Here is a 25,481-nt window from a genome sequence, read left to right as displayed (position 1 = left end):
ACTTGGAATTCAGCCTCGATAGACTGGAATGGAATTGGGGAGGTGTAGTGCTGGGGCTGGTAGGGTAGATTGGTGAGTTGGAGGAGGTGGCTATGTTTCCTCTTGGCCTAATGAGCAGTTTGGCAGGAGAATGGGGGCTGCCATGCCTTCAAGTTCAAGTCTTGGGTGCGCCTCGTAATACTGACTTGCAGAATTAGGGTTTCTATCCTCATTAAGAAACTATGAAGCAGGTTCTACCTTGAGGAGGTTTTATTTTAGAAAGGGAGAACAAGGGGGTGCCTGGGTGACTCAGTGGGTTAAAGCCTCTGCCTTCAGCTCAGGTCATGATCCCAGGGTCCTGGGATCGAGACCCACATCGGGCTCTCTGCTCAGCTGGGAGCCTGCTTCCCCCTCTCTCTCTGCCTACCTCTCTGCCTACTTGTGATCTCTATCTGTCAAATAAATAAATAAAATCTTTTAAAAAAAAAGAAAAGGAGGGGCGCCTGGGTGGCTCAGTGGGTTAAGCCGCTGCCTTCGGCTCAGGTCATGATCTCAGGGTCCTGGGATCGAGTCCCGCATCGGGCTCTCTGCTCAGCGGGGAGCCTGCTTCCCTCTCTCTCTCTCTGCCTGCCTCTCTGTCTACTTGTGGTCTCTCTCTGTCAAATAAATAAATAAAATCTTTAAAAAAAAAAAAGAAAAGAAAAGGAGACCAAGGCTTCTTCCAAGTAACATGCAAACAGAATACAATAGAAAGTAAGATCACAAGTGGTATGATGCCGGGTAAGTGATCCTTTTGTTGACGTTGTACTCAGAAGACTCCTGGGAGAGAAGTTGGGGTATTTATTTTCCTTAGTATGAGCTGAATTTAGTTATTTCAGCTTCCTTTCCAACTTTTCAGGGAAACTGACATTCCCTTCTCTTTCCCCAGGAGAGAAGTCACACACATTTTACTACTGCAGTGGTTTATCTCTACTGGCCTTTTCTGCACAGACCAAGACTGAGAATTATTGATAGTAATTATTATTAATATTTCATATTCATATCTCGGTCTGTATCAACATCTGTAGCAGATATTTACCTGGATCTCTCTCCCTGGGCAAGATGTATTTATTAGTTCAAGGTGTGGTGGAGTTTGTGTTCTTGGTGGTGGCAGGGAAGGAAGGCCTAAAAGAGGCTCTATTCATTGGCTCATGGCCTAGGCTGAAGCTATAGCTTGAACTGATGTTTTCCTGGGAAAGAGTTATATACAGTGTCAAGATAGGATAATTACACCTCTTCCATGAAATCTTCGCAGGCTGACTTGCTAGCCTTGCAAATACTGGAAAATGTGGCCCTTACTACTCGTATCTTCCATCCACTAGGAAGACATCTGGGACTTTGACATGCACTTGCCTTGACTGTTCATTTCTGATTGAGGAATACCCTTCTTGGTTCATATTTTATGTAGTATAAAAAGATTCCATGAGTTAAAATTTGACCCCCCTTATCTGTCTCATTTGGTTGTTGGTAATCATAACACTGGGACTGGTAGGCAGCAAATAAGGAGTTAAGAGGGATTTGTAGATAGAAGGACTGGCCCATAACCCAAGGGTTCCTTTTGAACATCTAGAGGGAAGACGTCTCAATTTTGACTTGATCTTTCCGTGTTTAAAAACTTCTGACAACACTTCTTCAAATTCTCTCAAAACCAAAGCATGAGTAGGGAGGAGAGTGGGGGCTTCATGACTTTGTTCTCTGATCTCCACTGCTCATTCCAGGGCATTGCTGTGAAATGTTCATCGAAATCCTTGCTCCCCTTGAGGAGGGGGCCATTTGAATAGCAGGAGGGGAGGAGGTGGAAGAGGGAACCACATGTGGTGTTCCTTCATTAAGAAAACACATTCAGACTATGGTTTGAGTGAGTTAAAAATAACTCCTTGTGAAAAATTAATAGGGAGTTAAAAGCTCACAGTGCAGAACATGGTCTCCAGGCCCTTATCAGCTGACATGCCAGATGGCTCAGGGTGTGTATGGAGCAGAGTGTGGCCAGTGAGGAGACTGCAGAAGTGAGTTAACCTTCTTTCCTGGAACCCATAGGGGGAGGAGACAGACGGAATTGTTTAGGTTATGAGCCACTGAGTTAGGTGACTTATTTCTTTTCTTCCTACCCATCACACTCTCATAGCTATGGATATAAAAACTGTAGTTAATTTTTTTCTGGATACTTTGGGTGAGGTTTATTAAATATGAGAATTTATAAAACTTCTTTCTTTCTCCTCTCCCTTTTCAGTCCAGACCCCGAGTTGGCTGCTGCTCCCATTTCTCCAGTGTTTCCTTCCCAGACAGTCTGGTCCTCTCCTTCTTGCAGGTGGTTATGTAGACTCTGCCCCTTTCTCCCTCTTCTTTGTTCATAGCACCCATTTTGGCCTAGTGAGTAAAGGGAAGTAGTGGACAGTACATTCTTTGTCAGCGGTACAACTGAATAGATCATGCAGAATGAAGAGAAAGTAGGCTAAACTGCCATCTGATGTTAGCTGGCTAAGGGTTATAAGACCAGGGACCAATATTTGTATTTTAAACTCAGGTAATATTTAAAAAACGATTGTACAAGGTGGACTTCTGGTCCATGAATTTATGTGTCATAAATCACACTCCAGCACCAAGCAAACATCCTACATGAGAACTATAGCAGAATACATTCATGTCCTATTGGGTCTTACATCTTCATTAATACATGAGGCTACATGACTTAGAAGAACTCAAATAGGATTATATCATATGGTATGCAAAAAAGGAGAGTGTTGGGAGGTATTTAGCCATTTTTCTGGGAGGAAATCAGGGTTGATTTTTCTAGGGTGTCGTTTGATGTCAATTTCTGTGATATTTGTGATGCCACAGGTGATGTGAGACATCTGTATTTTGCTCGGTGGATTAAACACCATTTTTCACTAAACATTTCTTATTTATTTAGGCATTATGGAGAGATAGCATATACCAGATAAAATATGTTGCAGTAGGTTTGAAGCCTGAGCAAGGGAACTCAGCAGCCCCAACAGAGCTTGGCTTAACTTAGCCTCAATGAACACAATCTGAGCCTCTGTGCAACCTGGGCTTGTTACAGCTCCTCTGATCCTGGAATCCTCTTCAATTCCAGCTAGAATGCTGTGACAGGCACTTCATAGATTTGTTCAAAAGATGGTATGCAGAAATACGCTGGAGCAGCTGGTACCTGAGACTGACCCCAACAGAAGCCTGAACACTCTGGTTTTAGTGGCCCTGGGTGTGGGCCTCACAGTGGGTGTAGGTGTGTGTATCTTGGCTGGTGAGGTGGCTGGCAATCAAGCAGGACCATCCATTGTGATCTGTTTTTTAGTGGCCGGCCTAACTTCTGTGTTGTCTGGACTGCTTTTTGGTGGCTGGCCTAACTTCATTGTTGGCTGGGCTGTGCTATGCAGAGTTTAGTGCCCGGATTCCCCACCCTGGCTCAGCATATCTCTACACCTATGCCACTATGGGTGAAATTTGGGCTTTCATCACTGGCTGGAACCTCATCCTCTCCGTTGTTGCTGATACAGCCAGTGTGACCCAAGCCTGGACCTTGGCTTTCCCCAGTCTGCTTGGGAACCAGATCTCTCAGACCCTGCATGAGACCTTCTTAGTTCATGTTCCTGAAGTCCTTGCAGATTATCTAGGTTTCTTTAGGGTGGGGCTGGTGTTGTTGCTCATGGAGTTGCAGACTCTGAGCAATGGTCAGCTTTTCGTTGTTACCAAAGTGGTCACATTAGTGAAACTTTTGGTTCTCAGTTTTGTCGTCATCTTTAGCTTCATTAAGAGGGACCTGCACAACTGGAAGCTCAAAGAAGAGGAGTTCATACACACCGGTCTCAATGACACCTGTGGCTTGGACCCTTTCGGCTCAGGGGGATTGTTGCCTCTAGCTTTGAGGGGACTTTCCATGGTGTAGTTACCTGTTTCTATGCACTTATTGGTTCCCATAGTATTCTTACCAAAGTTGAGGAAGCCCAGAATCCCAAGCGTTCCATCCCCATGGGCATGGTGATTTCACTGCTCATCTGCGTTTTGGTGTATTTTGGTGTCTCTGCAGCACTTATACTCATGGTTCCTTACTACCAGCTTCGACCTGGGAGCACCTTGTCTGAGGCATTTCTCCACATTGGTTGGGCCCCTGCCTGTTATGTTGTAGCTTTTGGATTCATCTTTAGTCTTTCTGCCAGCCTTTTGGGCTTTATGTTCTCCATAGGCCAGTTGATATATGTGATGGCAAAGGATGGTCTCCTGTTCCCTGTCCTTGCCAGGATCCAAACTGGCACTTATGCTTCCATTGTGGCCACTGTGATCTTGGGCATTATTGCACCAATCATGGCGTTCTTCTTTGGACTCACTGATCTTGTGAACTCAGGTCGATTGGGTCCCTGTTAGTTTACTCCCAGGTGGCTCTTTGTGTTCTCATCCTCAGGTGTCAGCCCAAGAGGAAGAATGGGGGGAATGAAGTGCAGGTGCAGCGAGAGACTGTACCTGCAGCAGAGAAGCTGGCTCTAAGGAGACTAGTTTTTCCAGGCAGCCCCACCCCCATGGCACTCTCTGGCCGGGTTGTCTATGTTTGCTCCTCACTGCTTGCTCTGCTGTCGACTCTTCTTTGCCTGGTGCTGGCACAGTGGCCAAGTCTGCTTTTTGCAGACTCTGTGGATTACAATGGTTGTGCTGTTCCTCGTGTTGTTCACTGGGATCACTGGGGTCATCTGGAGACAGCCACAGAGCTTCACTGCCCTTCCCTTTAAGGTTCATGCTCTGCCTCTCCTCCCACTCCTGTGCATCCTTGTGAATATTTGCCTTATGATGCAGATGACCGCTCACACCTGGGCTGGTTTGGTGTCTCGAAGCTGATTGGGTTTGCTATCTACTTTGGCTATGGGACCCAACATATCCTACAGGACTTTAGAATGACCAGCTCCACTCAAGTTAGGGCCAAAACCAGTACATGTTTGGTTTGACATCATCATATCTGAATGCAGTCTGTTCTCCCTACACAGTAATTTGGAGTACTACTGAGCATGTGGAAACTAGGCCTCCATGGTATGTTAGTAGGGAAACATTTTATTGTGGAGTGAATAATGTATCTTTACTCTTTCTCCTTTTTTTTTTTAACTTGTCTAGTTTTCAGTTGTGTCTTTAAAAAGAATTATTATTAAAAGAAAGTAGAGGGGCACCTGAGTGGCTCAGTGGGTTAAAGCCTCTGCCTTCAGCTCAGTCATGATCCCAGGGTCCTGGGATCAAGCCCCCCACCAGGCTCTTTGCTCTGTGGGGATCCTGCTTCCTCCTCTCTCTCTGCCTGCCTCTCTGCCTACTTGTGATCTCAGTCAAATAAATAAATAAAATATTTAAAAAAATTAACTAGAAAAAGTGTGTTTGTTTTCTTTAGGTAAATACCCAGTAAAGGAATTACTTGATCATATGGTAATTCTATTTTTAATTTTTTTAGGAACATGCACACTATTTTTTACAGTGGCTGTACCAATTTACATTGCTACACAGCAGTGCATGAGGTTTCCTTTTTCTCCATATCCTCATCAACACTTGTTATTTCTTGTGTTTTTTTTTAAATTTTAGCCCTCTCACAAGTGTGAAGTGATACATCTTTGTAGATTTAATTTGCATTTCCCTGATGATTAATGATGCTGAGCATCTTTTCATGTGTCTGTTGGTCTTTGCTCATTTTTTAAATGAATTTTTTTGATGTTGAGTTACATAAGCTCATTTTATATATTTTGGATATTAACCCCTTGTTGGATATATCATTTGCAAATATTTTCTTTCATTCAGTAGGTTAATTTTTGTTTTGTTGATGAATTCTTTGCTGTGCAAAAGCTTCTTATTTACACTAACTCAAAAACATATATGCACCCTTATATTTATTGCAGCATTATATACAATAACCAGGATATGGAAGCAACACAAGTGCCCATCAACAGAAGAATGGATAAAGATGAGACACACACACACACACACACACACACACAGAGTGGAATATTACTCAGCCATTGAAAAAAATGATCTTGCCATTTATAACAATGTGGGTGGACCTAGAGGGTGTAATGGTAAGTGAAATAAGTCAGTTAGAGAAAGACAAACAACACATGACTTCACTGATTTGTAGAAATTAAGTAATAAAACAAACAAACAAAGAGACAAAAAAGAAAACAGAACAGCCTGGTGGTTGCCAAAGGGAAGTGGACAGGGGATGGGTGAAATAGAGGAAATTAAGAGTACATACCTTGATGAGCACTGAGAAATGTGTGGAATTGTTGCGTCATTATATACTTCACCTGAGAGTAATATAACAACACTATATGTTAATTGTACTTCAACAAGATAATAAAAGGAACCAGAGAGAGACAGAAAAAAAAAAAAGAAATATGACCCCTGCCTTTAAGGAGCTTATATTCTAATACAAGGGGCAAAGCATAGCTGTAACACCAAGTAGAAATTTGTCATTAGTAATGCAAAAATAAAGTGTCTTGGGAATTCAGAGTAGAGAATGATCACTTGCGGCTGGCACAGAGATGAGGATTGATTGGTGAAATCAGAAGACTTTATAAAGGAGTGGCATTGGAGTTAGTTGGCTCTCTCCATTGATGGATTGGATTTTGCCTCACATGGGCAAGAGGGAGAGACTGTAGGCAGAAAGAAAATCATTACGAAAAGCACAAGAAAACAAAGCAGTGTTCAGAGCACACTGAGTAGGCTGTGTAGCTTGAGCCTCGGCGGTGTGAGGGGACAACAGAGCATGCACATGGGGATTGGAGCCAGGGCTTTCCTCTGAGCACAAAGCACTTTGCTTTGAACCCACTGCCCCTTCTGAAAACCCCTGGGGTTGGTTCTTCTACTTGGCCATATCTGCATTCTTGGACGTTAAAGTTTCTGTACCTTTTTCTGCTTGGGTCCAGCTGCTCAGAAAGTTCACAGCTAAGAGCCACATGTCCTGGTTTCTGATCCTGTTTTCTCCCACTAACTAGCAATGTGACCTTGAGCAAGCCATTCAGTTTCTTCCACGCTCTAGTTACTTATCTGTAACACAAGCGGTAACAACTGATCATTTCTTAAGTTCTGTTTACTTACAAAGTTCTAGGATTTCCTCTGGTTCTTCTGTGAGTCTCTCAACTATGTCTCTCTACATGCATGTGATCTGAATCTGCATCCTGCCCACTTTTCACTACAACCTATTGCTGGAGCTGTAGAGGCACAATAAATAACACCCCATTTTCCCCTCCAATGTTTAGAACCAATTTATAATCAATTGATGATTAAACCATCAGCTGTAGCCTAATTGGATTGCTAACGCTGCATCAGTAAATGAGAGAGTCTTGGATATCATTCCAAGTTGTGCTAAGCATACCCTGCCTCCCACTACAAGAGAGAGCCTGCTTTTATTAGATTTTCTTAGGTATGAACAAGTTGAAATGCATGTGTCCTCTGACAGGTTGGTTCTGGGTGAAAAAAGGAAACCAATGGAAGAAGCTGAGCTGGATATTGTCAGTACTGTCTCTTTCACTGACTAATGAAAGACACACAGAGAGAGAACTGGTGAAAGGCCAGGAATAGTGCTCAGTGGTACTTAAACTTCAGTGGATGTCACCTCTCCTGGAGGATATCTGAAAACACATACTGTTGGGTCCTGACCCAAGTGTTTGGAATTCAGGAGTTCTGGGTAGGGCTCAGAACTTGTGCTTCTAACAAGGTCCCAGGTGATGCTGCTACTGCTGGTCCAGGGACCACATCGAAAACCAAAGTTCCAGCTGAAGGCCTTCTACCTATAAAGATGAAGGGAGGGAAACACAGATGTTTTTTGTACACACACCTTCACATATTTAGTTTTTTTAATAAAACATTTAGATTAAAGTACCACCATTAATTCTTTTTACAGTGAGGAAACCATACTGAAAAATTTCACAACGGATATTTATATCAAATCAACACAAAGTATTTTGTGTATGTCTTGCAATTTATATGTTATACTTCAATAAAGCTGAAATAAAAAATAAAATACCAGTTATCTTTGAGTCTTTATTTTCTTTATTTTGTTCCCTGAAAAGATCATAGGTAAGGAGTATGTCTTGCTCACATTCCCAGAGCATCCAGCTGGGGGCCAGGCACATTATGAGCATTTAATAAATTCATGTTCAATTGAATTGAGACTTATACATTTCTTTGGTACAGAACATTCTCCTTCCTTGCAGGCTAGCACTGTGCCAGTCCTTTAAAACTACCTTCTAAAAAAATTTTTTTTAAATAAATAAATAAACTATCTTCTGAGAAGCTTCCTTGACAAAAATCATTTCTCTCCATCCGGAACTATATCTAGAACTACATCTATCTCTGTACCCAGAACTGTATCCTGGCACTGCTAATTTTGCCTTTGCATGGCTGAGTTCTGGTGACTGTTCTGCCTGTTTCATCAGAGTGGAATCTTGGTCAGGGCAAGGGATAGGTTCTCCCCTTTCTGAACAGTGAAAAACAGATTTGTTCCATCAAAGAGCTACAGGGATAGAACATCCCTAGGATAGGAGAATGCCTGACACAATCACCCCTGATCCAGGTCCATCCATTCCCAGGGGCTATGGGAGGGGACAGAAGGAGTATAATTGATAGAAGGCCCAACCAGCTCTGTCTGGCTCCAGGAAATCCCAGAAGATGAGACTGGTTCCAGGGTGGGTATAACAGACATCTTTCTTGATGCAGTCTATGACTGGAATAGAAAGACCAGTGTTTTTCTGTTGCATTTATGTATGGGCCCCACCCTGGGATGGAGGGTAGGAAGCCATTTTCTTACTTGCAGGATTTCTCATGTTCCCAACAGGAACTAGGTGACTCCAAAGAAGCCTGCTAGAGACCCAATTATCCATATACTTCCCCAATCCTTAGGTGTTTTTGAAGGGCCCATTGCAAAAAACATTGTGATAGCATCTAAGATTACTTAGGGAGAGAAAATTTACACCCAAGAATGGGTGAAAAACACTGAAATAGGAGGAATTAATAATTGAATAAGGATGAGGAATCATTAGTTTGGAAGGGAAGATATGAATAGAAACTGAGAGAGGTATTAGTCAAGACAGACTTCCTGGAGGAGGATGCCTATGGAGCAGTTTGGGAAATAAAAGAGAGACATGTGAGTTGGAAAAGAGAAGGGGCAGTAATGCTGGGCTACATGGACCTTTAGGATCATGAAAGAATGAGACTCTTGAGAGGGATGTATTTTTTCCCATTTGAAGGGAATTTACGAACCAGGTTTATAATGTGCATTGTGCCATAAATGAGATTCCTGAATCAGGAAGGGATGAGATATGACTCTCACAGCTATCTGGAAGGAAGATGGACAGAGATACTCATAGAGACAGTTGTAGCACCTGCTACGACATGGAGATCTTTGCTCTTCAAAGTATGACCCATGGACAAGCAGCATAGTGTCACCTGGGAGCCTGTAGAAATGCAGATCCTTAGGCCCCAACCCAGACCTACTGAAACAGAATCTGCCTTTTTAACAGGCTCCCAAGTAACTTGTATGCTGTTTCAGGCTTGAAATTGAACATGAGGAAGAATTTTCTGAGATTAGAGGGTGACTGGGGAGAGGGGAGGGTGCAGGCTCTCTGGCCAGGTGGAAAGCTTCAAATGGACTCCTGCCCAGAAATGGGAAATGCACAAAATGAACTCTCAAAATCTTTTTATTCCAAGAATTCTATGTCAACTACTAAAACGAAAGGTTGGGGTGGATGTGTGGTATGAGAGATGGTTAGACGTGGGGATGATAGTGACAGAAGATGAAAAAATCTCATTAGAGAATTGAAATCTGGTAACATTTTAAAACAGGACTTTGATTTAGGAAAAGTAGCTGCATTTTAAAGGACTCAAATAAGAGTTCTAAGTTTCCATGTCCTTCTACTCTCCATATATGTATCTTGTCTTATTGATGAGATTGAAAAACCTCCTAAGCAAACAAAACATTGCCTTTATGTATTTCTTCTTTCTATGTCCAATGTCCACAAAATGGTGATGATAGTAATAGCTACCATTTGCTGAGTACTACACCCTGTACTTTGTTCCAAAAAATATTATGTAATCACCTATGTAATACAAAAGTTGCACAAGGTGAGTATTTTTTTAAAATTTTTTATTTATTTCTTGTTTGTTTTTTTTTTATAAACATATAATGTATTGTTATCCCCAGGGGTACAGGTCTGTGAATCGCCAGGTTTACACACTTCACAGCACTCAACAAGGTGAGTATTTTTATGCTCATTTTATGCTCATTGAAACTAAGCTCAGAAAGGTTAAGTCATTTGTGCAAAGGGAGTAGTAAAGCTAGGATTTGTACCAAGATTGAGCAAAGCTCAGGCTGCTAAGCCCTGAGCTACACTCTACATGGATTAGTGACTCAGTGAGGAACAGATGATCACTGAAGCTCGATGGCGTAGATGTAACTGAAGGGTAGTGGATAATTCCAAATAGTGAGTAATGAAAAAACAAAAACTATGTGTTTTGTGGCATGTAGTCAGAGACACACTTAGTGACACATGCAGCTCATACTCAGACTCTCCCTCTTCACCTTCACTGGACCCCATAGCAGGGGGAGAGGCTGGTATATATATTCATGACACACCTCACTGCAAATCATGTGTGTGCCAAATATACAGACATGTGTGTCAACATTTGAGTGGAATATACACCAAGGAGTGGGGTATGTTTACCTCAGTAGGTCAATAAACACAGGCATATTTCTTAGACTTTTTGTGTATGGTGTGTACTATGTGTGTGTGTACACAAATCCAGAAGGAGTTCAACCAGCTATAAGGAACTAGTTGTCTTCCACTCCTGACCAGGTTTGTGTGTTTGTACCAAACCTTGATATTTATTTTTCATTACCTCTCAAAGGAACCTCAAAGAGTTTTCTTTCTAGGAAGTTTACGGCTAAGATGCTGGACTGCTTTGGAACCCACACATGTGCTACAGTCAGAAAAGGTTTGCAGAGAAAGAGAAACAGCAGCCACAGGCAATCCTGTGCTGTCTTTTACATTCTAGCCTAAAGCACAGCCACCCCTGTATGCACACCACCTGTGTAACCACCACCCCTCTCCTGGAACCCACTAATGGAAGGTACTAGAAGAAGCCATTTTGTTTATTTCTTTGTTGCCAAGTGGGACTCTCTGTTTGAGCCATCCCAAAAAGTGGAGAATTAAAAATTATACTAATGAAGGAATCTAGAGTAGAGATTGAGAGAGGTCATTTGTGAAACTAATTTCATATAAAGTACTGGGTTCTGGCAGAAGCAAGGTTGGTAAGAGGAGTTGAAAGTCTCTGTTTCCTTATTTAGAACATCGGAAGCAAAGCTCCTGGAAGCAGGAGGAAAGACAATTTGCACATGGTTTGAAGGCAGACACAGCCCAGGAAGCCCCTTTTCCACCTCCAACACCAACATTTGGGAGACATTTTTGTGAGGGATTTTTTATGACAAACTCCACTTTACATTTGACATTTAACAGCATCTCTTGTCCAGAGGAGGAGGAAATATGGATGTTTATTTACATCTAATGTTAGGAGATCTATTAACTACAGATGGAAGAAAGAGGGTTTTCTTCGTTCCTTCAGGTGTGCAAATTACTCACCTTGTGCAGTACATGTTTTCCTGTGCTTTGTGCTTTTCTCAGTAATAAGATTAAGAAAACCTTTTTATTAGGTTTCTTGAGGGAAGGTGGGGAAAGAGAAGGGAACCCTCATTTCTTCTTGAAATGAATTCTTCTTGAATTCAGTTGATAGCTATCCAATCATCATGAAGATTCATGAATTTGGCCAGCGATCTAAGAAAAGTATAGCTACACCTCTACAAAGAGAGAGTCCACCATTTTTTCCTGGTAACATGTGGGGAGAATTGGATCTGAGGGGATATATATGGGAAGATAGACCATGGAGAAAGGGAGCGTCTGTAAACTGGCTACCAGCAAGTGAATAAGCAGTGGAGCACAAAATCAGAACTGTTAGAAGTCTGCTCCAGTGAGGGACGTCCTTGCCTGAAAGGCGCTCAGGTGGTGGAATCCCAGGTGGGACATTATAGTTTCTGGATCCCAGAGTCACAGAAATACTGGAAGACTAAAAAATGAAAATGGAAAAAAATGGGAAAAAGAATGAAAATGATTCAAGATCTCAAGGAAGTTCACTATAACAAAGTCAACCAAAAAAGCTGGTTATTTCTGTGACACACACATTTCAATAATTAGAATGTCAAGTGATGACCCTATACCAGGACATACTAAAACTACAGGAATTCCATGTATTTTCTAGAAGAGTTATAGCATGTACCCATACAATACAACTTAAGGTGCATCATCAATTTATTTGATAATGCTTCCCATGTAATTTAACACACCAAATATCAAGTCTAATTAGTCAAAAAGATTTCGTTGAAAATTTGAATCATGGAAAATTTGTTCAAAACCTCAGAGAGCTCTAAAGCACGCACCTATGTAGGATTACAGGTAATTAGAAAAGTTCATATTTAAGGATCTATTTAACCAAGCTGGCAGTAAGAAGTTCTGCGAAGGGTATATAGTCATTAGCAAAACTTAGTTCCTTTAATATTGAGAAGTTTTAGTTCTCTTAAGTAATCAAAAACCTCATAAAGACAAAACATAGACTCTGGTTTTCTGGGCAAAGAAAAGAAAAAAGAAACACACCTCTGTCCACAATTTCTTATCAAGAGAAGGCCAACAATCCAAAAAACTTTGTCTTTTAACAGAGAGAATAACGGGATTTCCATCTTATATCAGTGTACTTTTTAAACCCACTCATTTCAATCTGAGTCAGTCCTGACCACACATAAAATTTATTTCCAAACTTTCCCTTCACAAACCCTAGAACTTTCTTTTTTGTTCAGAATTTGTCTTCATCTTCTCTCTCTAAATAACCAATCTCATTATAAGACAAATTACTTTCCATATGCCAAGAGAGATATGTTCTCATTTCTTATCCTTTCCTTACACAACTTACAAGGGTGCCTCCAGAAAGACCAGAGGCAGAACCAAAGGTCAGACTAACATTCCTGTATTCTTTTGGTCTCCTGTCTCTTCCTTTCGCAAAACAGTATTTTTTCCTGATTGCTTTTCAGTCGTCTGCACCATTTATTTAAAATATGTCCTGTTGGGCTTTCTTTGGGAACAGAAGGAGTGTCCCCAATATTCTTGAGCAAGAATTCAGAAAGAACACAGAAGAAACAAAAGTATGACTCTATGAAGCTCAGAGAACTTTTGTTAGTATTCCTCTTCCCCAAAAAGTTGGGGGCTTGACAGATCAAACCAAATAAATGGCATTTTAGTTTCTGATTCCTCCCCCAAAGTCAGAGTTCTACTGACTGAACCAGAGGCCTCTCTAGACAAGCTGACAAAGCCAAACCAAAACTCCCTATTTGGAGGCAAGCCGATGGGAGGAAGAGATCCAAGAGAGCCACTTCATGGTCATGTTTCCTCTGAGCTTAACATACATGGCAAGGTGGTGTCACAAGGGAAATTATATTTTTCTTAGTCATAGGTTCCTGTCTATATTTCTTCCACTTATTCAAAGTATGACCCAGTGGGCCACTTTGCAGGATAAAGATAATACTTTCTACTATACAGAAAATTAACACAACACAACACAACACAATGGAACCCACCTCCCCCATACAAAAACAGATCTGTTCCAAATTCCAAGTAAATTGACCCTTATTCAACTCCTTTTTAGTTTCACCTGAAAGCCCTGCCTTTCTAATGGGAAAAGCATGGACAAGGAAACAAGAACACATAATGTTTCACAAATGAGAAACTTGCTTCAATGTGTACTCTGAGGGACTTAGCTTGTCCAGAATCTCCTCAACTTCCCCAAATGTTCCTTTCCTTTCCACTCACACCAAAGGGCAAAATTGGCAGCTAGCATGGGTCTGGGATCAGCAGGGAGTTTCCCTGAGACAAAAATAATCTGGGCAGCTGTAGGAACAGATCCTTCAGATTCCCTCCCTGAAATCAGTTAGTTTGGAGCAGTTAACTTCCTGAGGTGGTCCATGTTACTAGCCAAGGAGACAGAAGAGGAAGCCCTGGCCTCTTCTGGACGAGCTGCTCCACCTTGGGATTCCCAGGAAACTGGATGCCACAGGGGTGTTGGCTTTAGACTGGCTCATCAAAATTTCTTACCAAAACCCAAGTTTGACGGCCAGTTGCCCAAAGTCAAATCCCAAGAGAAGGGTTGATTGGAAAGGAATATGAGTTTTATTCAGGAGCCCGGTACCTGGAGAGAAGGCAGATTCTTACCCAAAGTCATTCCCAGGTTACTGCCTGGCAGAGGAGTTTTAAAGGAGTTTAGGGCAGTCAATCAATAAAGGGAGTACAATGGTCCCTAAAATTTCTTGATTATGTGCAGACTGGATGGTATCAGCTCTAGATGTTATCTCAGCAGTCTGAGGTTGTGCAAGAAGGTCTGTTTTCTTGATGTGAGGCAGGGGGATGGGTGTTGTATACCATTGTCTGGATTCTGTTTCATGATGTGCAGAAGGGCTCTGTTCTTTTGTAGGGATGCATTCATGATTTATAGAGATATAAGGAAAGGTTAGCTAATCTATCGGGGGTCTCAGGGTGCTGGCTAATACTTAAAGACTAGAAGGACAACTTTCCCTGGGACAGCTACCTGGGAGATGATTAGCACTTCCTGTCCTAATGTGAGGGCTCAGCATTCCATTGTGAACATCTGGGCCATGGTCAGCCAATTAAGAGTTATTATGTAAAACCCAACCTGCAAATGTACAAGAAGCGTGGTAGAGGGGTGAGGACCAGGGTTGGGGTAAGGGAGTCCTCTGGAGCTGGCCAGGTCAGGTATCAATTTTCCTGAGATGTGTGCAACTGAGGGTCTGAGGCTGAAAGAGTCTGGGGTTCTGTGTCAGGGACAGCGAGACTGGAAGTGTGTTTGGGAGGCCCTCCTCACAGTGGCTGGACAATAGAATGGGGTCATTTTCCATGGTGGACACATTGCAGAATAAAGTTTTACCTATCTTTTCATCTTCACAAAATACTAGGTAAATTTTATTGGCCCCAGCCTCGAGGTGATGAAACTGAGGCTCAGAGAGCTTATGTCAAGTACCAAAGGTAACACAGCATATGAAGTGCTCAAGGTAGGATTTGAACTCAGGTCCTTGACTCCTGAGCTCTTGCTCTTTTCCCCCCAACCACTGGGCAGAAGGTCTTACTCTTCTATGTGTCTGCCTCAGCTGCAGGCCTGCGGTGTGGGTGAGGTGGGGGTGGCAGGTAGGGTTCTCTGAAGTGTTGGTTGTGTGAAGGACTGAGTTATCTCTGCAGGTGGCACTCCCAGGGTGTGGGACACAGTCCTAGAGACCCTGGTGGCAGGAGGGGGGATAGAGCAGAGGAGCTCCGGTATGGGCCATGAAACTGGAAATAGCTTTCCTTGCTTTCCCCCAAACATTATAGATCTCTAGGATCTAGAAGACTGAGCTCTGGGTCCTTTGAAGAAAGGACTAGATTGGCGTGAATGTGGGCACAAGTGTGTTTGATGATTATATATGTCAGCCCACTCACAACCCTGGCATGACACTAGGAGAAGAGGAGAGATGGACACATGGACAAGGACAGAAAGGCCCAGTAAATTTTGGCAAAGTCCTACAGAGTGGGACCAGGAAGATAGAGCTGTTCCGAGCACCCTGAAGAGTACAAGAAACCAAAATAGACACTCAACAGAGACACAGTCCTCAGTGGAACAGAAAGACAGAGAGACAGAACCAGAGACAGGAGAGGAAAGAGAGGAGCCTCCAGAGAGCAGAGCAAAATATCCAAGACAGACACAGAGAGACACTGAGAGGCCAGAGATAGTAGAGACAGACACAGTCTCAGAGACATGGAATGGCCCAGGCTCAGGGGGTGAGAAAGCCATGGATTCAAACAGCCAGAGACAGATTCATGGACACAGAGCTAGGGTGAGGACAAAGCCAGAGAAGTGTTCACAGAGAGGGAGGGAGACAGGGACAGAAAAGGGAAAGGAAGACTTGGGGGCAGCTGGGGAGGCAGGGAGCAGGGGCAGGTAGAGGTGGCAGAGGTGGGTACAGGCTCTCTGAGTCAAAGGCTCTGCTGGCCTCTCAGGACCTGGGACTCTGTTGGGAGGAAAGGCGTGTGTGTGTGTGTGTGTGTGTGTGTGTTATACACACACGTGTGTGCACATGCATGCGCGTGTGAGGAACCCAGCAGTTCAGAGATTTAGTCACAAAGCCAGGGTACCCTGGTGCTGAAGGGATGCCCACACCCTCTCCCTTTGCAGCCCTGCTCTGAGCAGTAGCGGAGTGGGGGAACAGAAACCAGATGAAGGTTAGGGACAGACTGAGCTGGGAAAGAAATGGCAGAGCCCAGACTGAGATCAGAGAGAGAAAACTGAGAGTGAGGAAGGGAGATGAGAAAGGGACAGAGGACAGAGAGGGACGGAGGTGGAAAAGGACACTGCTGGGGGCAGGGGTGCAGGAAGACAGGGGAGGGAGGGCACGTCTCACTGCAGGAGTGGGGCAGGGGGAGGCAGGGCTATGGGGAAGCAGATCAGGGGCAGCGGGGAGGCAAGCTGGGCTCCTGTCTCCCCAGAGAGCTGTGCTGGGCTGATACAACCCTGGGTGAGGTGGGGAGGTGGTCATGCATGGTTCTCAGGGTGACCTTTTCCCTTTCTCCTGGGTTCAGTACAGTGAGCCTGTCCCCCTGCCTGCCACCTTCTTCCCAGTGGTGCTGACAGTGGCCCCTGCAGGAGGATGACTCATGCTGGATTCCTCTGTGGGGATCCCCTCCCAGCCTGCAGGACTGCTCTGAGCCTCCTCACCAGAGGCACACAGGTGTCCTTTAGGGCAGGCACAGTGTTCTCCCAGGCTGGAGAAGGTGGTGAGGACCCAGCTGGGAAGCAGTATTTACAGGTAAGAACAAGGTAGGGGCACCTGTGTGGCTCTGTCCATTAAGTAGTTAAGATCTGACTCTTTTTTTTTTTTTTTATTTCTTTTCAGCGAAACAGTATTCATTGCTTTTGCACCACACCCAGTGCTCCATGCAATACGTGCCCTCCCTATTACCCACCACCTGGTTCCCCCAACCTCCCACCCCCCGCCCCTTCAAAACCCTCAGATTGCTTTTCAGAGTCCATAGTCTCTCATGGTTCATCTCCCCTTCCAATTTCCCTCAACTACCTTCTCCTCTCCATCTCCCCATGTCCTCCATGTTCTTTGTTATGCTCCACAAATAAGTGAAACCATATGATACTTGACTCTCTCTGCTTGACTTACTTCACTCAGCATAATTCCTTCCAGTCCCATCCATGTTGCTACAAAAGTTGGGTATTCATCCTTTCTGATGGAGGCATAATACTCCATTGTGTATATGGACCACATCTTCCTTATCCATTCATCTGTTGAAGGGCATCTTGGTTCTTTCCACAATTTAGCGACCGTGGCCATTGCTGCTATAAACACTGGGGTACAGATGGCCCTTCTTTTCACTACATCTGTATCTTTGGGGTAAATACCCAGCAGTGCAATTGCAGGGTCATAGGGAAGCTCTATTTTTAATTTCTTAAGGAATCTCCACACTGTTCTTCAAAGTGGCTGCACCAACTTGCATTCCCACCAACAGTGTAAGAGGGTTTCCCTTTCTCCATATCCTCTCCAACACACGTTGTTTCCTGTCTTGCTAATTTTGGCCATTCTAACTGGAGTGAGGTGGTATCAAAATGTGGTTTTAATTTGAATCTTCCTGATGGCTGTGATGATGAATATTTTTTCATGTGTCTGATAGCCATTTGTATGTCTTCATTGGAGAAGTGTTTGTTCATATCTTCTGCCCGTTTTTTGATATGATTATCTGTTAATTATGGCTCAGGTCATGGTCTCAAGGTTTTGAGAACCAGCCCAACATCTGACTCTGTGCTTAGCATGGAGTCTGGTTGAGATTCTTTCTCTCCCTCTGTCCCTCCAGCCCACTTGTACACTCTGTCTTGTGTCTCTGTCTCTCTTTCTCTCATTCTGTCTCTTTCTGTCTGTCAGTCTCTCTCTCCCACTCTCGCTTGGTCACTCAATCAAAGTAAATAAATAAAAAATCCAGTACTCTTACTTCCAGACAGGACCTGCACTCCTGGAGCCTCAGACCCATAGTCCTCTCCCCTCCCTGTGTGGCAGGTGCGCGCGCGAACACACACACACACACACACAGGGGCCCTGGGGTTTCTAAAGGAAAGCGGTGCCCCCTAGACATGGATTCCCTCCAGCTGCCTGCTGCCTGACACTGAGCTCGCAGGGCAGTGCAGACTCAGGTGCTGTCCCTGCTTGGGTTCCTTTCTCAGTTCCCTCCTTTCTCCCTGGGAGCAGAAGCAGTGAGCCCCACACTCCACCCTCTTTGTATGTGCTGGGCACCCAGGGGAGACCCAGAGGGAGGAGCAGGGGCCCTGGCCTCGGGGAGCTCCCTGACAGTGGAGAAGAGGAGGCTGACAGCAGGACAGACAGACACAGTGCTCTGGGCACTCCCTCAGCAAATGTGTGTGAGCTGAGTGCATCAAGGGCAGCTAGACCAGACCCCATGAGTCAGATGATGGGAGACTGGCAATGACCAGTGGAGGAAGACAGAGAAGTCTAGAAGGTTTCCTAGGAGACAAGGAGAATGAGAGCAAGATAGAGGAAAGGATCAGAGAATTCAGAGCTCTTACAAAGTAGATGACCTTGAGGGAGAGAATGTGAGCCCAGGAGACAGATGTGGAGGGAATGCGTACACACCTGTGTGTGTGTGTGTGTGTGTGTGTGTGTGTGTGTGTGTTGGGAATGTGAGGGAGGCAAGGGGATGGGAGCGGTAGGGTCTGCTGGATGCAGGGCCACAATGTAAAATGTGCCAGGGTTGTAGCTCCACGGTGAGCCTGGGCTAGTGGGCAAAACGCTGGGAGCGGGGCTGACATGCTGGCCTTGATTTATCCTGCTAGGCTGTGAGGATGATAAGCCTGGACCACACAGGCCAGAGAGTCATGGCTGGGGGAGTCAGCAAGCAGGGCCTGGACAGGTGGGGAGGAGGCCCTGGGGCTCAGGAAACAGAAAGAGGGAGAGGGAGACAGGGGTGGGGTGGGGAGGGGTCATGGGAAGCCTAAAGGCTCTGAGACCTTTCTCTAGGCAATCCCCTTCCCCCACCCCTTCCATGGATGGAATTCTGTGTTTAAAGCTCAGAGATCTTCCATAAATGATGTGGTTCAGCCCCTCATCTTCAGAGGGTAAGGTATTCCTTCCCCCCCACCTAGCTGAGTCTAAAAATGGCAGAGCTCTCCTGGGCAGGACAAGCCAAGAAGGGTCCCAAGAAGCAGGTCTTTGGTCCTCTGGGGAGTCCCTTCTCCCTTCCCCACCTGGGCCCTGAGGCTGCCTGCTTCCCAAGGCAGAGTCTGCACGGGGGGCCACAGAGTGCAGTCATGTGGTTCTCTGCTCTGCCTCTCACCTGCTCTGTGACTTGAGGGGCATTAATTAGCCTCTCTGTGCCTTAGTTTCATTATCTGTAAAATAGCAGCATTAATACCTGCTTCTGTAGCCTGTTATTGAGAAGAAAACGAGATTCGTGCCAATGAACTGTGCACAGTTGTAAAGATGTACAAATCGGAGTGCGTAGGGCATTTTTTACCATCTTAATCCTCCCAGTTGTCTTCTCAGCTTCTTCTCTCCAGACCTGCTGAGCACACCAGCCTCTTGTCTTCCAACCCTTTGCACTCCAGCCTCTCAATGTGCATCTCCTTCCCTCTGATCTTGCTTGACCTTCTCCATCTCTGCTCCCGTCCTCCTTTCCACAGTCAGCACTGGAGAATCTGGCTAAAAACTCTTAACTTGCATGCCTTTGTTTTTTTTTAACTTCGTGTTTCTTGTGTTCTCTCTTCTCACATCCTATAGAACAGGGCCCTGTCTTCTCTTCCCTTGGGATGCTTTCCTTCTCCCTGGGCTGGATTCACAGGGGGATCCCAAAGATGGACCCTGAGAGACACAAAGAAGTGGAGATACAGCAGGATCTCCAGGAGAGGGAGGCCTTGGGGGGCAGGACAGCAAACTGGACATTTGCTTGTGGGGTCTTCCCTCCAGGCTGTGTCATGCTTCCTCAGAATGTTTGTCATGACCGGGGGAGGGCAACAGTTATCTCCATCCTAGAGCTCAGGGTTAGAGGGGAGTTTATTTCTCCACATTATAGATACTGTATTGCGATTACTGGTGTGGGAAAGGTCAAAGGATAAGAAATAGCAGTCAAGTGAAGGCTTTCCTTTCCTGTTTGGGTGTGATAAGAGCATGTGGCTGTATATTTCTCTGGTTCTGACATTTACCAAACATGCTCTAAGTAAATCCTTTCTAAAGTGTACTTGGAATTTTATTGCTAAAATTAAATCCATTTCTCTAGTGGAGGCAGTTTCTGGAGTCCCGAGTCTGGTGCCATGTGTTTCATAAAAGATGTGTGTCCATGGGTGACAAGGAGAGTAACTGGTAGAACTTGGAGAACAAATGTAATTACCAGCTCCTGGATTTAATTACATGGAATCCTTGGACATTCTGAACTCTATTACACTGCTCTGTGCCCATGGGAGTGGGATGAACCCGGTGGGATTTGCTCCCAGGTCATCTCTCTGGAAGGTTCCCTCTCCACCCTCCCTCCTGCTGCTACAGCCACTTCTTGGGCTCTAGGTGTCACCAGACATCTGGCCTCTGGGACCTTCAAGTATTGCTGCAGAAGGAGGTGGGAGAACAATCCCCTTTAGATTGCTTGAGTTAATGTTCTTAAGTTCTCCCCTGCCCTGAGAAGATCTGGTGGAAGCTGGTCTTTGCAGAATACCAAGAAAGCCTTGGAGAAAATGCAGGGTCCAGCTTCACATGCTAAGTCTTAGGTCTTCTCACTTAGCTGATTTCTCCATCACTGGTCCCTTAAAACCTAGACTTAAACATGTACACTGATCTCAAGGTCACTATTCTCTGCCACAGTTTATCCTTTTGTGGGCTTCATATGTGCATTTGTGGGGGCCCTTGAGTAAGGTGCTGCTTATAATTATGGATGATGCCTGCTCAGAAGGCATCTACACTGTTGTCTACACTGTTGACCCAAATTAACGGACAGTCATTACTAGGTTATTTGCTCATACTGTTTGTGGTTCTTCAGCTCTCCATACAGAGCCAGTCCCAGGCCTCCACCTCTCTTCCCTCTCCTCCATGGGATCCCTAACCAGACTGTTCCAGCACCTTCTCCAGAGCTTGTCGGCCTCCCTTTCCTGCCTGTCTCAGTTTTTCTTTCTCCTTAGCCCCACTCCCCTGGGAGCGTCAGGCTGCATGAACACTGAGAAATGAGGGCTGAGCTCAGGCCTCTTTGCATGACAGCACTGTTGAGGGGGAGGTGCGGTCCATACCCATGCAGGGCCTCTGAGACCCCCAGGTGGACACTGGGAGGCAGCCCCACCCTTTCAGCTTTCTGGACCCTTCCAGCAGCAGCAGCAGCTCCTGAGAGAGGCCCAGACTCAGCAGGAGCCAGGTGAGAGGGAAGAGGCTCCTGGAGCAAATATGCAGCCCCTTCCCTGTCTGGCTCCCCCTCCTGCTGTCCCCCTGCCTCCTTCTCTCTCTCTATCTGCTCCTCCCATTCTCCTCCCTGCAGCCCTGTCTGCTTCCTTCCAGCTTGGCCTCCTTCACCTTCATCCCTGTCAGCACATCTGTCTGTCTTTGGGCCTGTTTGCCTCTCTGTCTGACTGCAGATATTCTGTGGTCTGAGATGTCCCAGGACTGGGTCTGCCCTCAGCTCTCCCTCTGGCTGTCCCCCTCTCTGCACCCCTGCCTCAGTGACTCAGGGTCTCTCTTCCCATCTCATCTGAGTCTCACCCTGTGAGGCTGTCAAGTGTCTGCCCCTCATCTCCTCCTGTCTGTGTCCTGTGTTGTCCCCACAACATTTGTCTCTCTCTGCTCTCCCTCCCAGCTCTCTTCCCTGCTTCTCTTATCTCTGTGTCTCTCAGTCTCTCCCCTGTCTCTGTCTCACCCGCTTGCCTCTTCCATGGGGTTGTGTGTGCATGAGAGAGAGAAGGGAAGGAATGGACAAAAGGACAAGGAGAGAAAGACCCAGTAAATTCATTCCACAACCAACAGATGAGGAAAATAAGACAGAGCCAGTCCAAGTCCCTGGAGAGTCAAAACACCCATAAACAGAGTCAAGAGAGACAGACTGTGGGCAGTGTAATGGAGAGACCAGGAGCAGAGACTGAGACAGGAGAAGGGAAAGAGAGGAGCCTCCAGAGAGCAAAGCAAAAGATCCAACACAGATGCAGAGATAGGCAAGGTTAACAGTAGCAGAGAGAGACAGAGACTCAGAGACACAGATTGGACCCAGAATCAGGGGTGAGAAAGCCATGGATTCACAGCCAGAGGCAGATTCATGGACACAGAGCCAGGGTGAGGAGACAGCCAGAGAAGTGTTCACAGAGAGGGAGGGAGACAGGGACAGAGAAGGGGAAGGAAGTGGAGGCAGAAGGGGAGACAGGGATAAGGGGCAGGTAGAGGTGGCAGAGGTGGGGTGCAGGTTCTGAGTCAAGGGCTCTGCTGGCCTCTCAGGACCTGGAACTCTCCTGGGAGGAGAAGCTCGTGTGTGTGTGTGTGTGTGTGTGTGTGTGTGTGTGTGTGTGTGTGCATGTGAGGAACCCAGCAGTTCAGAGCTCAGCTCACAAGACCCGAGTCCTCTGGTGCTGAAGAGATGCCCACACCCCTCTCTCTGAAACCAGTAGAGGACATTTCTCCTCCCACATGGCTCTGAAAGTCATTGTGAAGGTGACACTTGCAGCCTGTGACAGAAGGGGACCTTCCTGGCGGCTGTGGCAGCTCTGGTGTCATTTTTCCGTGTGTTTGTTGCAACCAGGTAGCAGAGTTCCCGGGAACATCCCTAGCCTGGTGCTGATGGGGGAGGCCTGGCATTTGCCTGAAATACTGACTTACGAGGTCCTGCCCTTGGGGAGCTGACAGTCCCCTCCCTGCCCACTCCTACGCAGAGTAACCTGGTGACACTTACCCAGCACACACCCACAGGTGCATAGGACCAGGGTGATTTCAGAATCAGAGCCAGTGAGTTCATCAGGGAAGGCTGCCGGGAGGAGGGGAGTCAGGAGGGGGTGTAGAAGGAGAAATCCAACAGGGCAGGGATGGAGGAGAAAAGGAGAACCTCTCTCTTGCTTCTGAAGCAAGACGAGCCAACCTGACGCCAGGCAGGAGACAGCTGAGCTGGGCAAGAATCAGCAGCTGGACTGGGGAACCAGCATGAAGGGGAGAGGAGGGAGGCAGATGCTCACAGCAGGGCTGGAGGGATCTGAAATTGCTGGAATTGGAACCCATACCACTGGGGGAGCCTTGAGATGTGTCAGGCAGTGGTGTTTGTGTGCACAGTCCTCTGGAGAAGTGCATGCCCAAGTGAACAGGTCTCCTGTGTGTGTGTGTGTGTGTGTGTGTGTGTTGAGGTGAGTGAGCTGCACACCCAGGGGGCTTTGGGCTTCAGGCCTTTGTGTGTCCATCTGTGTGGGTGATGATGGCCTGTTGGTCTGTCTGAGCGCCTGTGTGCACTTGTATGTCTCATGAGTGAGTGGTGGCTTCGCTGCTTTTGTGTATTTTATTTGGTTGCATGGGGTGGAAGGCAGCGTGTGTGTGTGTGTGTGTGTGTGTGTGTGTGTGTGTCCCTGCATTTGCCCATGTTGAGGGGTGGGGCCCAACAAACCACCCCCTGCTGACTCTCTCCCTGCTCTGGCTCCCTGTGCCCCTGCTGAGGTCCTGACAAGGAGGCAAACAGCAAAATGACAAACTACTCTGCCCACAGAGACCAGGATCAGTGTGAATTGGGGGGAAGCCCACATGAGGAGCCTGAGGGCCAGTGGTCTGTCACTGGGTCCTGCAGGCACAGGCTGCTCCTAGGAGCAGGTGCTCTCACAGGCACTAACAGGCACAGAAGGACACGTACTCACTGGCTCATGACCTCCCTCTCCCCTCCCCTCCTCTCATCCCTGTGGTCCTGCCTTCCATGGCCTCCACATGCCTGCCAGGGTGTGTGGTAATGTGGCTGGGGAGGCTCACTGGGACTTAGGAGTAATTGCTCCTTTTACTTGGGTAGAATGTGTGTGTGTGTGTGTGTGTGTGTGTGTGTGTGTGTGTAGTTTGTCTGTTGTACGTGTGCTCACCCTACCTTCACTCCTTCCCCAGTCCTGCCACCCTACCCGCCTTTGGGCCTGACCATCTCCCCTTCTCTGCGTAACCTGCCTCTTTCCCTGGACTCCTCTACTGGCCTCAGGCCCACATGTCCTCCACAGGCTCCCTCCCTCCCTCCCTCCTGCTTTCCATCCTTTCCCCTGGCCTTTATCTTTCCTCCCCATGCCCCTGCTATCTCTCCCTCCCTGGCACCCGATGCTCTGTAGCGGGCCCGGTTCCTCCACATTATTGCCCTTCTGCTCTGCCCACACCCACCTTGTATCCCCCTGCAGATCCTCCTTCTGTCCTCCAGGTTCTAGCCTTGGCTGCTGCCCCCTCTCAGCCTCCTCCCTGCCCTCTGTGTGTTTCTGCCCGGGTTCTGTCTTGCACTGACTCTTCTCCAGCTGGATTACAGGTGGGCTCTCCGGGCTTTGCACTCACCCCTTCAATGGGACTCTTCTGCTCCTGCCCCAGAGACCCAGTGTGGCCTGTTTTCTCCACTCCGTCCCCATCCTGAAGCTGCAGGCTTGGCCTTCTTTTTCCGGGGCTCTGCCAGGATTTCCCTGGTGGTGAGAGATAGTGGGAAACAGAAGGTCTAGGTTTCCAGCTCTGTTCCTCCCCGTGTAGCCTCCTCACCTGGACTCAGTCACCTGTACCAGGTGGGGAATGCCTGTCAGGGCTGCAGGAAATCCTTCACGGGGCTGCAGTGGGCATCAGCACTGTGGTGGGAAGGCCACAGCCTCGGCACCCAGTGTGCGTCCAGTAACTGTGACCTTTCGTGTCTGCCCTTCCTCACTCTGCTCTGCTGGCCCTTAGCCAGGAGGCAAATTAAGTGTTTAAAAGACAGAAGAAGGAAAGTAATAGACGGTATGAGCCCAAACCAGCTGAATACCAATAATTCCATATGTTTCTATAAGGTTCTAAACTCTGAACTCGGGAAATGCCCATGAGCATGGAAAATAAGACAGGATTGGGACTGGCTTGAACCGCAGGACTCAGGAAACCATGTGAATGAGCCAACTCACACCCAGAGTGGAAGGAGGCATTGCCCGAAGTCCAACCTGCATTCGTCCTCTGGTGGCTGCACTGGCTGGCCTCTGTCCCTGTGGTCATGGGTTCCTGTGTGCTGGGAGCAGTCAGGAACTGCACTCTTGGAGCCTCAGAACCACAGCATCCCCTCCCCTTCCTGTGTGGCAGGTACACACACACACACACACACACACACACACACACAGATGCCCTGGGGTTTCTAAAGGAAAGCGGTGCC

At 46.5% G+C, this 25,481-nt stretch overlaps 1 pseudogene; it reads left to right on the top strand.

Moving 5' to 3' along the window:
- The first annotated feature begins 3,153 nt into the window (after positions 1–3,153).
- On the top strand, positions 3,154–4,970 carry LOC123946354 (annotated as a pseudogene).
- Positions 4,971–25,481: the final 20,511 nt, after the last annotated feature.

The sequence above is a fragment of the Meles meles genome, chromosome 7 (genome assembly GCF_922984935.1).
Source record: "Meles meles chromosome 7, mMelMel3.1 paternal haplotype, whole genome shotgun sequence".
NCBI lineage: Eukaryota > Metazoa > Chordata > Mammalia > Carnivora > Mustelidae > Meles > Meles meles.
Note: the sequence above shows the minus strand (reverse complement) of the source record. Positions and strands in the feature narration are given on the sequence as shown.